Consider the following 13,451-nt stretch of genomic DNA (forward strand, 5'->3'; position numbering starts at 1 on the left):
AAGTCCTGGCTCACTCACGTTGCTGTTGTGCCCCCAAGACTTGGGTGGGAATAAAGTGGTGACAACTTCTATTCCTCCGGTGTCTGCTGCAGGACCATTAGTATCCATACAACCTCAGGGACCGGACCCCGGCCATGCGCTTAGAACTTGAGGAAGGGCTCCACTCCGACCCTAGTCCTTAGTTCTCTTCTTCTCCTTACGTTCCACACTAATCTTTCTTCCTTCTGGTGAATCAGGCTTTCTAGTTCTCTTTCCCGTGCCAGCAGCTTCAGGTCACAGAAGTCTGCTGCAGCACCTCCTTCACTCCATCCCTCTCCGGGGATCTTCTCTCACAGAATGACCTAGTCCTAATATTCTCTGGCTCTCTTGTGCAGTCTAAGCTCCACCCACCTCCCAGCACTCTTGGTGGTCCAAGCAGGGAGCCACCAAAAAAGGTGCTTTGCTACTGTCATGGTCCAGTCCGGAGTTTATCTTCTGCTGTCTTCACTCCGGACTGGTCATGCGGGGGTTAATCTCCTCAGCCTCGTTCTGGAGCTAGCTGGGCTATTTCAGTCTCTCACAGCCTGCTGACCAGTGTTAGTGATAGCTCAAGCTTCCAGTTTAGAGCCTCTGACCCTTGTACCTTGGTGATCCTCCTGCCTTTGACTGATATTCACGTGTATGACCCAGACTGATTTCTGACCCCATCTCTTGGTATTCATCTCTGCTGTTACGTTCCCTCTCTGGCATCTGACTCCCCGGCGTGTACCCCGACCACGTATTTCGCCTCACGTTTTGGACCCCGTGCTCATGTTCTGGCTTTCTGGCTCTCGGCTTGGTATTTTGACTACGTGTATTGCTGCTCCTGCTAGTTTCTGACTCGGTTAGTCTGACTATTCTCCCTTGTTACCTGTGGCACCTGTGCTGTTGCTCAAGGTTGCTGCTCTTAGTGTGTAACCTCTCTTCCCTCACCAGCTCCCCCTGGTGGAGGTTTCACTACATTATCACTAACCTATACATTTAAACGGGATTTTGCACTTTTTTTTTTCTTTGGTCATGGATCTGCTGCATAACTTGGCAGATCAAGTGTCCAGTTTGACGCAGATGGCGCAGGACTTTTCTGTGAATCATCAGTCCCTTGTCATGTCTCATACCAACTTACAGAAAGAACTGACTGAGCCTATTAAGACCATGCAGGGAAACACCTCTCATATTGTTTGTCCACCAGGTGATTCTGTGGATGTTATTTTGCACTCTCCTGAACCCTCAGTTAAACTTCCTGACACATTTTCTGGCGAAAAGGATAAATTTCACATATTCAAGGAGAGTTGTAAATTATGGTTTTCTCTTAGACCCCGATCGTCTGTGGATGAGACTCAGCGGGTGGGGATTGTTATCTCCTTACTTAGGGAGGGTCCCCAATCCTGGGCTTTCTCGTTGCCACCTACTGCCCATGAACGGATGTCGGTAGATAGGTTCTTTGAGGCCCTAGGACGTATCTACCGTATGACGAACCGGACTGTGTTAGGGTGGCAGAGGACACTATTATGGGTCTGGGGCAAGGGAAGCACTCAGACGAATGGTACAGCTCCGAATTCCATCGATGTTTCACTGAGGTGTCCTGGGACGACTCCGCACTGAGATGTCTGTTCAGGAGGGGACTGCTTGAAGGACGCTCTGGCTCTCCATCCACCTCCCAGCTCATTGGAGGAGGCTATGACTCAGGCTAGAGGTGTTACTCAGCGAGGGTTTCCGTTTTTCCCTGCTAACCCTGATGTTTTGCTTCCATCTGAACCTATGGAGGTGGGAGCCACCAACCCCCAGGAGAAGGAGAGGAAACTGCGACGTGATGGAAAGTTGTGTTTTTACTGCGGAGATCCCGGACATTGGAAAAAAAACTGCCCCTCCTGTCCTCCGACTAACAAGCGGCTGAGTCTGGGTGATAATCGTGGAGGTCATCCAGACTCTCGGGTACCTTTTTCTTCATTTTCAAAGATACTGCTAAAGGTGGAACTTGGTGTTGAGAACGGCTTTTTCCATACGTCGGCTTTTGTAGACTGTGGGTCATCCCTGAACCTGATTGACTCTAAGCTGGTGGCTCGCTGTAGATTAGGGACAGTTAGGTTGGGGACTCCCTTAAAAATTGTGGCTATTGACTCTACACCTCTCACTAAGGATGGTCTCCATTTCATTTCTAAAGAATTCACCCTCAGGGTGGGGGCCCTACACCAGGAGTGCATGTCATGCTTTGTTTTGGATAACCTCCCTGCTGGCCTGGTGTTAGGGTTTCCCTGGTTGCAACGGCATAACCCTGTTATTGACTGGGGGTCCCGGGATATTGTTAAATGGGGACCTGGTTGTCCTGAAAATTGTCTTGCTACTGTGCCTATGTCATCCGTCAGTCTGGAGGGTATTCCGGAGTACCTGAAGGATTTTGAGGATGTGTTCTCCGAAAAGGAGGCTGAGGTTCTACCACCACACCGCCCATTCGATTGTGCCGTGGATCTTGTTCCCGGTGCCAAATTGCCCAAAGCCCGGCTGTACAATTTCTCCGGCCCTGAGCGGTCTGCTATAAAGGAGTATATCTCTGAGAGCCTCCGTAAAGGGCATATACGGCCATCTGTCTCTCCCGTGGCAGCGGGGTTCTTTTTTGGAAAAATAAAGAATGGTGGTTTACGCCCATGCCTCGATTTTCGAGAACTGAATAAAATAACCATAAGAAACACTTATCCTCTCCCACTGATACCTGATTTGTACAATCAATTGTCGGGGGCCAGGTGGTTCTCTAAGTTGGACCTCAGGGGAGCATACAATCTCATCCGTATGCGGGAGGGGGATGAATGGAAAACCGCGTTTCTCACCTCTGAGGGTCTGTTTGAAAATTTGGTTATGCCCTTCGGTTTGACTAGCGCACCAGCGGTATTCCAGAATTTCATGAACCATGTTTTTTCTGATTTTATTGGACGCTTTGTAGTTGTTTATCTTGATGACATACTCATATATTCTTCTGATAGACAAAGTCATATGGGTCATCTTCATGCGGTTCTCCAGAGGCTCAGGGAGAACTCACTCTTTGCCAAATTGGAGAAATGTTCATTTTTTACTCAAGAATTGTCCTTTCTAGGGGTCATCCTGTCCGCCGAGGGGTTTCGAATGGACCCTAGGAAGGTACAGGCCATTGTGGATTGGGTGCAACTCAGAGATCTCAAGGGTCTTCAGCGATTTCTGGGTTTCGCCAATTATTATAGAAAATTCATCAAGGGGTTCTCTCAAGTGGTCAAACCCATCACTGATCTCACCCAAAAGGGGGCGGATCTCAAAAACTTGTCAGCTTCAGCTGTGGCGGCGTTTTCTTTGTTAAAAGAACGTTTCATGACTGCTCCGGTACTGGTTCAACCTGACTTGTCTAAACCATTCATCATAGAAGTGGATGCCTCTGAGGTGGGAGTGGGGGCTGTGTTGTCCCAGGGGCCCACCACATTAACTAACTTAAGAGCCTGTGTCTTCTTTTCTAAAAAATGTTCCTCTGCTGAAAGAAATTATGATGTGGGTGACCGAGAGTTGTTGGCCATTAAATTGGCTTTTGAAGAATGGAGGCATTTTTTGGAGGGGGCTGTCCATCGTATCACTGTCATTACAGATCACAAGAACCTGTCTTACATCGAATCCGCCAAACGTCTGACTCCGAGACAGGCAAGTTGGTCACTTTTTTTTTCCCGATTCCATCACTTTCAGACCAGGTTCCAAGAATGTGAAGGCGGATGCCTTGTCTCGCAGCCTAGATCCGGTATCGCCTCCGGAGCCTCCTTCCTCCATTCTTCAGCGCGGGGGGGTGGTGGCTGTGGTGTCCCCGAGATTGGAGCAGGAGATTCGTGAGGCCCAATCTCTTGCTCCTCCATCCATACCTGAAAATAAGCTTTTTGTGCCTGTCCAGTATCGGTTAAGGGTGCTTCAGGAGTTCCACGACTCAGCTCTGAGTGGGCATCCTGGAATCTCGGCCACTCGTAAAGCCATCACTAGGCTGTTCTGGTAGCCCTCGTTGACTTCTGATGTCACTGGTTTTGTGTCCTGTGAAATTTGTGCCCGCGCTAAAGCCTCCCACAACCAGCCGGCCGGGGAATTGGTGCCACTGCCAATTCCGGATAGACCGTGGACTCACCTGTCCATGGATTTTATCACTGATCTCCCACCCTCTAATGGCAAAACCGTGATCTGGGTAGTTGTGGATAGGTTCAGTATACAAGCACATTTTGTACCCTTATCGGGCCTTCCTAATGCTGAGACTCTATCTACTCTATTCATTGAGCATGTGATTCGGTTGCATGGTGTGCCTGTCAGTGTGGTGTCTGATAGAGGGGTGCAATTCGTGGCAAAATTCTGGAGAGCTTTTTGTAAAAGGCTGGGCATCAGTCTGACCTTTTCATCGGACTACCATCACGAGACCAATGGTCAGACTGAAAGGACCAATCAGTCTTTGGAGCAGATCCTGCGGTGTCTTGTCACATCCAGACAGGATGATTGGTGCTCTGTGATACCTATAGCGGAATTTGCCTTCAATAATCGTGTCAATCAGTCTACTGGTACTTCTCCTTTCTTCTACAACTATGGGTTTCACCCTCATTTTGGTGAATTCTCCAGACTAGATTCGGAGTGTCCAGGGGCTGATTCGGCCTTTTTGCGGTTGGAGGAGGTTTGGAGGGAGGTTCAGAGAAACATTGGGGAGGCTCAGGGCAAATATAAATTTTTTGCAGATAAACGATGCTCGGTGGGCCGACTTATCAGGTGGGGGATAAGGTATGGTTATCCACCAAAAACATAAGGCTGAGAATTCCCTCTGCTAAGTTGGGTCCCAAGTTTATTGGTCCATATGAGATTTTAGAGGTGATTAATCCTGTGGCCTTTCGCCTGCGTTTGCCTCCGTCATTACGGATTCCTAATGTGTTCCATAAGGCGCTTCTGAAGCCGTCGGTGCCTTCCTCTGATAAGTCTCCCTCGCACCCGCTGCCTGTTATGGTAGATGGTCAGACCGAGTACAAGATGGAACAGGTGGTGGATTCTCGTATGCTCCGTCATTCACTTCAGTACTTGGTCCATTGGAAAGGATACGGTCCTGAGGATCGGTCATGGGTGCCGGCACATTTGGTCCATGCGGATCGGTTGGTCTGGGCCTTTCATGCTCGTCATCCAGGGAAGCCTGGGGGTTCAGTGGCCCCCCATTGTGAGGGGGGTACTGTCATGGTCCAGTCCAGAGTTTATCTTCTGCTGTCTTCACTCCGGACTGGTCATGCGGGGTTAATCTCCTCAGCCTCGTTCTGGAGCTAGCTGGGCTATTTCAGTCTCTCACAGCCTGCTGACCAGTGTTAGTGATAGCTCAAGCTTCCAGTTTAGAGCCTCCGACCCTTGTACCTTGGTGATCCTCCTGCCTTTGACTGATATTCACGTGTATGACCCGGACTGATCTCTGACCCCGTCTCTTGGTATTCGTCTCTGCTGTTACGTTCCCTCTCTGGCATCTGACTCCCCGGCTTGTACCCCGACCACGTTTTTCGCCTCACGTTTTGGACCCCGTGCTCATGTTCTGGCTTTCTGACTCTCGGCTTGGTATTTTGACTACGTGTATTGCTGCTCCTTCTGGTACTTCTGCTCCTGCTAGTTTCTGACTCGGTTCATCTATTTTCCCTCGTTACCTGTGGCACCTGTGCTGTTGCTCAGGGTTGCTGCTCTTAGTGTGTAACCTCTCTTCCCTCACCAGCTCCCCCTGGTGGAGGTTTCACTACAGCTACACTACTATGTTGTGTGGGATGCAGGTGTTGGAGGCTGGTCAGGAGTTACCATCTTATCTGGAGAGTGGGATACTACACCTCAGGAGGAGACTGAACCCTCAGGGGCGCCACACTTACACTTTACAGGAGAGAAAGATTGGACCTCACTGACCTTGAGAGCTTACACTCTACAGGAGAAAGGGACGATATCACTGACTATAAGAGCTTACACTCTACAGGAAAGAGTGGACCCCACTGACCATAAGAGCTTACACTCTACAGGAGACAAAGAGAGAGGACCCCACTGACCATAAGAGCTTACACTCTACAGGAGAGAAAGAGAGAGGACCCCACTGACCATGAGGGTCCCGTTACACATAGCGATGCTCCAGCGATCCCGACAACAATACGACCTGGTAAGGATCACTGGTACGTCGCTACATGGTCGCTAGTAAGCTGTCAAACAGGCAGATCCACTCAATGACGCAGCAACGATATGGCGATCCGTATAATGACCTCGGCGGTCGTTGGGACCTTGTCACTCAGCAGCTATTCAGACAACACAGACATCGATAGGTGTGCTTCAGCGTTGCCTTTGCCACGCCCCTCTGCTCTGATTGGTGGCCACTACTGCGCTATCACTACTCGGTTTGCTTCAGCGTCCCTGTCTGAGTCGCTAGTGCCCTATTTAGTCGTGAATCTACTGTCACTGACATGGGGACACGCGATTATTATAACTGTACATGTTAAATGTTATGATTGTGTGGCACCCTGCGTCTTTATCGCCACAAAAGGGTTAAATATGTACTGTTTTGTATGTGTTTTGTGAGCAATGGGAGTTATGCTTTCTCTGCTAGAGACTACAACACACACACACACAATTTACCTCAAGGCCCCGTCACACTAAGCGAGATCGCTAGCAAGATCGCTGCTGAGTCACAAGTATTGTGACATAATAGCGATCTCACCAACGATATCGATGTGTGTGACATGGATCAGCGACCAACCCCCTTCCAGGTATCGCTGATCGTGCCCGAAAGGTCTGGACTTTTTTGGTCCCTCATGTCCCGCAGCGTAGCATGCATCGTCACATTTGACACCTAGCCCAACTACCTCGTTAGCGACTCAGAAGCGAGACAAAGGCGTGAATTTGCGTTCCCGTTTCCACGCCTCCCTCTGCTCCGATTGGTGGTCGCTACAGCTTCCTGATTGGCGGGCTTGCATTTAAAAGAAGGTAACAATAGCGCTTCAGTTCTTTGTTCCTGACAGCCGGTGAATGCTACTAGGACAGCCGGTGAACGCAACGAGGACAGCCGGTGATCGCTACTAGGTTCTGCTAGCCAATAGACACACGCGGTCAGGAACAATGATCTGAAGCGCTAGTATGTCACCTTTTAAAGGCAAGGCCGCCAATCAGGACGCGGTAGCGACCACCAATCAGAGCGAAGAGGGCATGAAAAAGGGAACGCAATCCCCGCCCGTGTAAATACAGCGTCACACAATACATACCTCATCGAGCTGTGAATCGTCAAGAGAGCCTGCAATGTGACAGGGTCCCAACGACCGCCGACATCTTACAAAGGTCACTACGGCACGCCAGATCGTTGCTCCGTCGATGGGTACATCGGACTGTTTGACATCTCAATAACGACCAATAGCGATGCGGCAACGATCCCTGCCATATCGTATCGTTGTCGGGATCGTTATAGCGTCACTATGTGTGACGGGACCTTCACTCCCTTACTTGTCTGAAGCTTAGAGCTTTGCAGACATACCCTAACTGGGAGGGGGAGGAGTTGAGAGTTGTTGTTTTGCAGTGAAGAAGAAGGAGAAAGACCGCTCCTGGAAGCCATGATGACATGCGCTCCCTCTAGGAGTAAAGCTAAGTAGCATCAGGGAATCAGGCCCTAGGCCATCCATGCTTTCAGAGCAGGGTGGTAAGCTGAAAAACTGTGTGAGTTTATACAACCAACAGCGCAGTGTTTTCCCCGGGAAGACTGCTGCAAACTAGGATCAGTGAGGGATTGTACAAGAAAGAACTTGAGCTTCATGCAGGATCCAAGCTGCAAGTTGCCCAAGGAGGAAAGCACAGTGAGTAGTGGCTACTGGAAGTTCCAAACTCTGGGAAGCCTTGGTCCCTGAAGGGATTAGAATAGCAGGAGGCTTACACTGAGTCACAGCAGAGAGAAGGATAACTCCCATTCTCCAGAGCAGACTGTAACCTGGTGAGAGTTGTAATATCTCCCCTGAACTGCACCTGAACTACAGTAAATGATAAAGTGACTTTTCTTGTCTCCTGTCTTATTACTCCGTGCCTTCTACTTCTATCATAATCTCTGGGTTCAACCCTGGTTGGAGAGGGTTAAACATCTGCACTGCCATCACCATCTACTCCCCCAGGGATCATCTACAGTGCCGGCTATACTACAGTTGAACACTCCAACTGGCGTCATGAATCACTACATTAACTTTATTCCCATTCAATTCTACCCCTTTTAAATGACTGCCTAGGGCCACGTACCGGGTCACTGCCACTGTGACACATCCCTTTAAGATGACCGGCCTGGTACCGAGTATCCCACGGCCCCTGGGGCGCGTCATTTTTGGCGTCACAAACAGGATTCTGTGCATGCCAAAAGTCCTACAGGAGCAACGACCTGCAGCAACTGAAGCGGTGAGTCGCACCCCTGCAAGGGTTAACTGGGGGGGAAGATGTCTAATCCCGGCGACGCTCAGGGTGCAGCAGCTGCAGCTCCCATATTGCCTCTCACCATGCCTTATATACCGGGTGCGGCATGGCTGCCACAGTACACTGGTGAATCGCACACCTTAAGTGACTTCAAAGGGAAGCTGCACAGCATGTTTGAAATTTACCCTATGTCAGAGGAGCAAAAAGTCGGTATACTTATAAGTCATCTCAGTGGAGCTGCTCATAGAGAAGTTAAATCTTGGCCAGCAACTGATAAAAAGACTGTAAAAGACATTTTTGCTAAATTAAAGGATACTTTTGACACCCGTACTGCTTCAGAAATAAAGATGCGATTTTTCAGCTGCAGACAGAAATCACAGGACACTGTCAGAGACTATGCTCTTAACCTGCAGGAGGTGCTGCAGGCCATTAAACAAATTGATGCAGACAGTGTAAGAGATGAGAACAAAATGCTGAAAGAGAAGTTCATTGAAGGTCTTTTGTCTGATTCCAGTAAGGCACAACTGCGCATGATATCATTGCAGAACCCTGACATGGACTTTGTTCAGTTTAAGGACAGATCCATCCGTATCGTAAGAGAATCTACCTATGTCTGCACTGAGCCAGTTAAACATCCAGCAGTTACATACCACCAGGGGGCAGTATCTTCACCCCAGGTGCCTGCAGTACAGCATGTGCAGATTCCAGTTGATGATTCTACTGCAGATTTACGGTTGCAAGTACAGGAACAGACTAAAAATATGGCTGCTCTATGTAAAACTGTTCAGACTCTCCAAACATTCCCCCACAGTCAGGATCAAACTAGCATCAAGCCCGGATGATCTCCCATGGCGATGGTCCAAGAGGATGCCACAACATCAGCGATGACTGACTCGCACCGGCAGGAGAATAACAGACCGATTTGACTCTTCTGAGAGACCCATCTGCAGACGGTGCCATAAGGTTGATCATATTGAAAGGGAATGTCCTTTAAATGGGGGACCTCTGGGGCCGAGGACCAACCCCCTGGAGTAAGACAATCTGGTCCAGCTAACTGGAGAAACAGGTATGCTGGAGGACGTCCACTTATACCTGTGGTAGTGGATGGTATCCCCTACACCGACCTCATGGACACTGGATCAAAGGTAACGCCAATGCCTCACACACTGTACCAGAGATATTGGACTGATGCTGATTTCACCCAACTTCCTGATGGTGACTTGTCATTAATAGCAAGTAATGGTCAACCTCTGACACAGGTGGGGTACAAAGAGGTTGTCATTAAAGTGGGGAAAGTGGAGCTCAAAGCTCAAGTTCTCGTGATGGTAGAGGTGGAAAGAGAAGAGTGTCAACCAATCATAACATTGGGCACAAATGTGAATGAAAATTGTTTAAGTGAGGTCATCACTAGAGATGAGCGACTTTGCCTTTTTTAGGGTCGAGTCGGGTTTCATGAAACCCGAGTTTCTCAAAAGTCGAGTCGAACGAAATCGGCCGACTATCGTGAAAAGTCGAAGGTCCGACTGAAAAACGAAACCCAATGCAAGTCAATGGGGAAGCAAACTCAGCAGGGAGTGGAGGACAGTAAACACACCTACATGCAGGACCGCTTTTTTAAAGTGCGCGAAAACTCTCTCTCTCTCGCTCTCTCTCCCTCTCTCTCTCCCCGGACGCTGCACATGTCATCTTGTTGCCCACAGTGTACGTCTTTGCTCAGTGGCTGAAAAAAGTCACGTGCAAGCATTCTGGGAAATCTGACTTTGGCGCTCGTTTTGCCGACCGCATGGCCGACTTCACACTGTGGTCGGGTTTTGGTCAGCGAAACCCGACTTTGCCATAAGTCGGCGACTTATGAATCTGGCCGACCTGCTTCGGTTAACTCTAGTCATCACCATTTTGAAAGACATAGCCGAGTCGGCCCCGTACAAAGAACAGCATGCCCTCAATAAAGATATCAAAGCCCTAGTGCAGCAACAGAAGGTGGTGTTAACTGGTGGAGAGATTGGTAGCATAAGGGTGAGTGATCACTAATCCATTATGCTTCCCCCTAGGAGTGAGACCCTCATCTCGTGCAGAGCAGCCATAGGCATCAGAGGACGGGACTACCAAGCTCTCCTTGAACCAGTCTATTCAGATAGCAGACCTACTGTGCTGACGGCCAGGTGAATTGTTGATGTTAAAAGGGGCAGGGTTTCGATACGTGTTCTGAACTGTGGAGAGGAGGAAGCTTGCTTGCCCCGTTATGCAACCATAGCCAAACTATTCACAGTCAGTAACAATGGTATTCAGGTTGTAGAACCCTTGACTCCGTCAGAAGCGATGGATGGCAATAGCTCTTCTGTTCAGACGGAGGAATGGTTCCAAAAGATACATGTTGGCTCCGACTCCACTCCTGTACATCAAAAAAATGGAGTGCAGCGGGTGGTACAAGAATACGAGAGGGTTTTCAGTAAGCATCCCTTGGATTTTGGGCAGGTAAAAGGGTTTCAACATAACATCCCCAGGGAGAACACCCACCTATCAAAGAAAGGTATCGTCCTGTACCTCCAGCCCATTATCAGTGTGCAAAAGGTATGCTAAGAGAAATGAAATTAGCAGGGGTAATCAGGGATAGTTACAGTCCTTGGGCAGCTCCCCTGGTGTTAGTGTGGGGAAGGTGACCTGACGGACGGACGTGTCAGTAGGGAGAAGGGATGGATTGTGCACTGTAGACGGATATTGATAATGACAGAAGGGAAACAGCTGGGGAAGATGGAAAAGGAGCCCGGACAAAGAGAGCACAGCAAGCGGCCACAGAACTCTAACCCAAGGACACGGGGTTAGAGTCCTTCTAGGCCCACTGAGCATGCGGCGTCTCTGCCATGAGCGCCGCTATAGACGCTGACTATGGAGTGCGGAGCATGGGGCACTGAGGCGTGCCGAGTCACTGATGATGGCTTATGCCTGACTCAAACTCTCACTTAACTACGCCTAAGCCTGGGCGCTAGCAGGCTAGGCTGCACAACACATGCGTACCAAGGGTAGCGGTTTCATAATGAGTCAGTCACCAGAGACATTCATACGTGCATACACCACTCACTCCTTATAGACTGAAAATACAGGCTATCCTAGCCGAGTGGCCATGCAAACCTTTTATAGCCGCGAGCGTCCGGGACCTTCCTGGCTTCTTGGATGGGCCAATCCGAACACGAGCAGGACCTGAGCACGTGACCTTCGATCTCCAATGGGAGATCACTCCACGGGCATGCTCAGTGGCCTGACATGGGGACTTAGTCCCTGGAGAATCTCACTGCTGAGCAGCGTGTATTGCCATAGCTGTGCCAGAGGTGGCAGCAGCAAGCAAACCCACAGAGCTGGTCTGGGCAGAGCGCCTGGACTGACGAGTTTGATGAGCAACCTCCTCTGTGGCTGGAGAGGAATGGTAGACCGCTGGAAGTAAGGCTCGGGATTCTCGCTGTTCAGTGACAGAAATCCAATGCCTAACATACTGTCCCCGCGGCTATCATGTGGTAGCAGTGGTCGCCGAACCCGAAGGCCACGAGCCCCCATAAAAAGGACCCCCAGAGACACTCTCAGCATCCCGGGAGCTCCACGGCTCTGGAGCCCCTTGCTACTGGCGGGACACCGGCTATCAGGAGATGGCCTGGACTACCGAGATTTCGATGCACCGTTGTGCACGCCCTAGGACAGTTTGACGTCCAAGATAAGGGACATGTTTTGTTGTTTATTACTTGCTACTGACATAGCAGGGATGCTGGGGAGGAAGTGTTGGTGTAAAAGGAAGGGGGATTACTCATATTCTGTTTTGAAGTGTTACATTTAAAGAAAAAAGGTTACTCCTGTTGAGTCACCCTGATTGTTATTAAAGCAGAGGTAACCATATATACGGTTTACCAAAAGTTGATTTAATGTGTAGTATGTAAAAGAGTGTGTAACAGGTCCCGGGTACAGGGTAGGATAAAAACACTGACCATGACTCTTTTTAGAAATTGAAGGACAACAAGACGGAAGAGAGTGAACCTGACAGTAGTCCGTCAGCTAGGTCCCCGACACCACGGACACCCCAAAAGGATAGGCGGGAGCTAACGATGACCTGGTAGGCGAAAGGCCTCGGTCATGGCGTTCCGGAAAGTTAAGGGTAACAGAAGGGGAGAGCAGTGGGAGGTACACATGGTAGAGTAGTCCGGGTGGACCTAGCCAACCTGAAAGAAGTTGTCACGTGGCGTGCACGCCGGCGAGTAGCAGTAGGCTGCTCCGAGCATGGTGCTCCAAATTTGGTTCGGCCCCCTGCATATGGCAGGTTTGGCCCAACAACCGGTCCTACAACAGACGGTGGACAAGCTTCAGGATGACGAAGGTAGGGAATACGATTGTCGACGGCGACAATAGACTAAGGAAGGGGGCGTGTAGGCAAGGTGACCTGACGGACAGACGTGTCAGTTGGGAGAAAGGATGGTTTGTGCACTGTAGACAGATATTGGTAATGACAGAAGGGAAACAGCTGGGGAAGATGGAAAAGGAGTGCAGTACCTAGTTTTGACCACAAGATGGCAGGGGGGAGCGTAGTTCTGGACTTGACAGCAGCTTAGGGCTTTAGAAACCGCTTAGTCAAGGGGGGCGGGGAGATAGGAACACAGGAGGGAAATTCCCGAGGAAAGGGATAAATAGGACAGGACAGGGTTCCAGGCTAGACTAGTCCCGGGAGGACCTCAGAAGGAGAAGACTCAGTACGGAGGACTGATGATGGTGGAGAGCTCGACCAGGGGACTGATAGGAAGAGACAGTCAGGGGGTGGCCCTGACACAAGGAACCGCAGGACAGACGAGGCCCCGGGGGTACCGATTGGACGACGACCTCGGACTGGTGAAGCGCTGGCAGTAGATAGACCTAGGGCAGCCCCAGCGAAAGATCCGCGAGGAACGTCACTACGACTGAAGGAAGGTGAAGGTACCCGGGCCTGAATACGGAGAGCTGTAAAGGTGCTGCGGTGTATGGCTACGGTCGTCAGGAGGACGGCCAAT

The sequence above is a fragment of the Dendrobates tinctorius genome, unplaced genomic scaffold, assembly GCF_039654945.1.
Source record: "Dendrobates tinctorius isolate UK_male_01 unplaced genomic scaffold, ASM3965494v1 ptg000028l, whole genome shotgun sequence".
Classification (NCBI taxonomy): Eukaryota; Metazoa; Chordata; class Amphibia; order Anura; family Dendrobatidae; genus Dendrobates; species Dendrobates tinctorius.